Here is a 5,455-nt window from a genome sequence, read left to right as displayed (position 1 = left end):
CCTCTGAAATGGCTAACCTGTCAGCGATAGGCACTAGTCCTCAGGGAGACCAACTGGCTACTTGGTGGCAAATCAACTACTTTGGACTCCCTTCATCCCAGAAGGGCCGGCACTTTGTCCCTCACAGGGGTGGATAGCTATACTAGGTATGGGCTTGTCTTCCCTGTTTGCAGAGCCTCAGGCAGCACCACTATCCATACAGATTCCCCATTCTACAGGTGTGGAGTCCTATATAACAGAGCATCTGACCAGGGAACCCACTTTACAGCAGAGGAAGAGGGGGAGTGAGCCCATGACCATGGAATCCACTGGTTGTATTACATCCTGCACCAGCCAGAAGCAGCCAGCCTCACAGAACACTGGAACTGCCTTTTGAAGGCACAGGTGAAGCACCAACTCAGAGTATTCAGAGACAATATGCTAAAAGACTGCAGTGCCATCTTTCAGGATGTGGAATATGCATTAAATGAGGGACCTCGGGCTTCCCTCGTGGTGCAGTGGTTGAGAGTCTGCCTGCCGATGCAGGGGACATGGGTTCGTGCCCCGCTCTGGGAAGATCCCACATGCCGCAGAGTGGCTGGGCCCCTGAGCAACGGCTGCTGAGCCTGCACATCCGGAGCCTGTGCTCCGCAATGGGAGAGGCCAAAGCAGTGAGAGACCCGCGTACCACAAAAAAAAGAAAGAAAAAAAAAAAGAGGGACCTCTACATGACACTTTTTTCTAATAATGCGTGGGTCCAGGAACCACGGGGTAGAAGCAAGAGTAGGTCCACTCACCATCACGTCCCATGACTCACTGGGGGATTTTGTGCTTGCTGTCCTCACAAAGCTGAGCCCTGCAGGATTGGAGGTCCTACTTCTCAAGAGTGTTACACTTGCAAGGGCACACAGCAAGGGTCCATTCAACTACAAGCTATGGCTGCCCCCCAGGGCACTTTGAACTCTGTGTCCAGGGACCTGAAGTCTAAGAGTCACCATTTTGGCAGGAGTAACTGACCCTCAACAGTAGGGAGAGGAGGCTGCTTTTATACAGTGGGGACAGGGAGGAATATGCCAGGCACCTTCTGGCACTCCTTTGCCCATCCTAACTGTAAATAGCAAGTGCAGCAACCCAGCCTGAGGATTGTCAAGGACTCAGACTCTTCAGAATAAAAGGGCGTTATAAAATATTTTATTAAAAGGGGATTACTTGGGTCAGATAGGGTTGATAACCACTGTATAAGATTATAAATAATGTTGATAATGAAGAGGTTCAGATATATTCAAAATGCTCTGTTTAAGAAGGCAGGGGTACTTAAACATTTTTTAAAAATTTCCAACAAAAATGGTTCAAATTAAGCTTTAAGTCTTAAAAGGATAAGTTTCAATTCCATGAGGAAATTGTTACTTAGAAAAGGCAGTATGATATTGTGGAAAAAGCATCAGGTATTGATGTATAATGCCTAGATTCCAGTTGTGGTTCCACTAATAGCTCACAGCTACTTACTATTTCAGACCCCCAGTTTTCTAGTTTGCAAAATGGATATACCAACAGGGACTAGACTTACTCAATCTGAAACTAGAAAACTAAACAAACTATATGAAACGGCAGTTTTCAAGATACTGGACATCAGGCAATGAGGGACAGTGACCCTTGGGAGATGGTGGAAAAATGAAGTGAGCCCAAGGATTGTCCCACCTTACTCTATGGAGAGATGTTTTCAGGCCACAGTGCAGGAAGGGGGACCCAGGCAGAGCCACCCTAAGGTGAAGGAGCTGCAAGTCCAAAGAAGCTGAGGCAGTTAGAATTTGCAGGGTAGAGGACTGGAGAGCAGAGCTGCACACAGAAAGAGAACTCTCCGCCTGAGTTCATCACATTTGTGAGGAAACTACTGGGGCCAGGACAGAACCACTCAAAACGATGAGACTCTAATTAGAGAGGAAGCAATCCCCACAGCCCACAGGCCAGGGAGAGCTCTTCTTCCCACCAGCCAGCATGGAAAACCTTCTAATTCAGAGGGCACTGGGTAGAGTACTCAAAAGATTTTGCATCAACAGTGGGCATAAACTAGCCCTAGACTAAATGCTGCTCTCATCCTGCCTAATAAAGCTTAAACCCCAAACCTGAAAAGATCAAAATGATTCAAGTAATTTAATCATGTTCCATAATAAAGCTCAAGTGAATATAAAAATACCCAATAACCAACAAGGTAAAACAAAAAGCCAAAATTACCAGGCACACAAAACAGCAAGAAAATATGACCCATGATAGGAGAAAAAGCAATCAATCAAAACCACCTCAGAAATGAAACAGATGATAGCATTAGCAGATAAGGATATTAAAGGTTATACCTGTATTCTATATGTTCAAGGAACTAAGAGGAGAGACTGAACATGTTAAGTAGAGACAAAAGATTTTTGTTAAAAGTCTAATCTAGAGGCTAAAATGACAATGTTGAGATGAAAATTAAACTCTATGGGATTAAAGGTAGGTTAGACACGGCAGGAGATTAACATAGTTGCAGTAGATGGGACTTCCCTGGTGGCTCAGTGACTAAGAATCCACCTGCCAATGCGGGGGACACAGGTTCAAGCCCTAGTCCGGGAAGATCCCACATGCCATGGAGCAACTAAACCCGTGCATCACAACTCCTGAGCCTGCGCTCTAGAGCCCATGAGCCACAACTACTGAAGCCCGTGCACCTAGAGCCCATGCTCTGCAACAAGAGAAGCCACCGCAATGAGAAGCCCGCACACTGCAATGAAGAGTAACCCCCGCTCATGGCAAATGGAGAAAGCCCGTGCACAGCAATGGAGATCCAACACTGCCAAATAAATAAATATATATATTTTAGAAAAGGAAAATATAGCAGTAGAAACTATCTAAAATGAAACAGAAGGAAAAAGCTTGAAAAAAAAGAAAAAAAAGAACATGTATTATCTCTTTAAAAGATAATAGATGGCTTAAGGCAAAAATAACAATGTATTGCAGGGTTTTAACATATGGCTAAGTAAAATGTATGGCAAAATGGTATAAAGCCCAGGAGGGGAAAATGGTAGTGTACTGTTACAAGATTCTTTTACTGTATGTGACATAGTATAATGTCAATTACAAGCATACTGTGATAAGGATGTATACTACAAACTCTAAAGCACATGCTAAACACACACACACACACACACACACACACACACACACAAACACATACACACGGTTTAGCTAATAAACCAGCTAATAAAGTAGAATTATGAAAAATACTCAGTTCAAAATAAAGCAGAAAAAGGAAAATGGGAAGAAATGGGAAAAATAAAAAAAATAGGAAGATGGTAATCTAAACCCCCAAATATCAAAAATCCCACTAAATATAAATGGTCTAAACACAACTAGCAGGCAAAGATTGTGGCACATATATACAATGGAATATTACTTAGCCATAAAAAGAAATGACATTGAGTTATTTGTAGTGAGGTGGATGGACCTAGAGTCTGTCATACAGAGTGAAGTAAGTCAGAAGGAGAAAACAAATACCATATGCTAACACATATATATGGAATCTAAAAAAAAAATAAAAAATGGTCATGAAGAACCTATGGGCAAGATGGGAATAAAGATGCAGACCTACTAGAGAATGGACTTGAGGATATGGGGAGGGGGAAGGGTAAGCTGGGACAGAGTGAGAGAGTGGCATGGACATATATACACTACAAAATGTAAAATAGATAGCTAGTGGGAAGCAGCCACATAGCACAGGGAGATCAGATCAGTGCTTTGTGACCACCTAGAGGGGTGGGATAGGGAGGATGGGAGGGAGGGAGACGCAAGAGGGAAGAGATATGGGGATGTATGTATATGTATAACTGATTCACTTTGTTATACAGCAGAAACTAACACACCATTGTAAAGCAATTATACTCCAATAAAGATGTTTTTAAAAAAAGATTGTCAGATTAGATAAAAATGCAAGACCCAAATATATACTTCCTACATAAAACACTTCATAGATAAATAAATAAATAAATGGATGGAAAAAAGATGTACTATGGTAACATACAAATGGAAATAGTATCTATTTGTGCTCATTTCATATGGTTCCTACAGGACTAAAACCAAAAGGATAGGAAAATCATTTATAGACTATAGAATACTGTATAAATCAAGAATATAGGGTATAAATCAAGAAATGGTGAAAATAACAGCTACTTTATATAAATTCCCTTATTTAATCCTCACAACCACTCTTGGGAAGTTAGGTATTAGTATTTCAACTCATAGATGAGACTACAGAGAATACCTAATTTGTCTACCTATACAGGGAATCCCAGGGTCTAAATTCAATCTGACTCTGCAGGCAAGCATTGTCACACAAGTCATATTGTTCTCACGTGTGCAATTATTGTGAGGACACACAACATAACTTAAATGTTCCTAAAAATAATGGGGAAAATATTAAAAAAATAATAGCAAGATCTTTAAAAATTAAACTCCTCTATTAATGACATGCTCTAATCATTTAGGCTGGTTATTATCAATCATTCTCAAAACTGTACCTACCCATGTTGCCTTTAGTTAAGAGTAAATCCAGCAGTGTTTAAAAGCACTGGGTTCTTTTTAAAAAGGTATCTAAATTGGAAGGGAAGAGGGAAAACTGTCATTATATGCAGATGACAATGATACTCTATATAGAAAACCATAAAGACTCCACACAAATGCTATTAGAACTGATAAATGAATTCAGCAAGGTAGCAGGATATAAGATTAACATACAGAAACCTGTTGCACTTCTTTACAGTAATAATGACATATCAGAAAGAGTAAGTAAAAAACCAATTCATTTTATAATCACATCAAAAACAAAAAACAAAAAACCTAGGAATAAAACTGACCAAGGAGGTGAAAAACGTATTTGCTGAGAACTGTGAAACATTGATAAAAGAAACTGAAGATGACTCAACGAAATGGAAAGATATCCCATGTTCTCAAAGTGGAAGAATTAATATTGTTCAAATGTCCATACTACCCAAACCAATCTACAGATTTTTTTTTTTTTTTTTTTTTTTTTTTTTTTTTTTTTTGCGGTATGCGGGCCTCTCACTGTTGTGGCCTCCCCCGTTGCGGAGCACAGGCTCCGGATGCGCAGGCCCAGCGGCCATGGCTCACGGGCCCAGCCGCTCCGCGGCATATGGGATCCCCCCAGACCGGGGCACGAACCCGTATCCCCTGCATCGGCAGGCGGACTCTCAACCACTGCGCCACCAGGGAGGCCCCAATCTACAGATTTAATGCGAGCCCTGTCAAATTACCCATGACATTTTTCACAGAATTAGAATAAATAATCCTACAATTTATACAGAACCACAAAAGACCCAGATTTGCCAAAGCAATCCTGAGGAAAAAGAACAAAGCTGGAGGCATAACCCTCCCAGAATTCAGACAATACTACAAAAGCTACAGTAATCCAAACAGTGTGGTATGGGCA

The sequence above is a fragment of the Mesoplodon mirus genome, assembly GCF_964341445.2.
Source record: "Mesoplodon mirus genome assembly, chromosome: 5".
In the NCBI taxonomy this organism is placed as follows: Eukaryota; Metazoa; Chordata; class Mammalia; order Artiodactyla; family Ziphiidae; genus Mesoplodon; species Mesoplodon mirus.
This window is presented reverse-complemented; position numbering follows the sequence as displayed.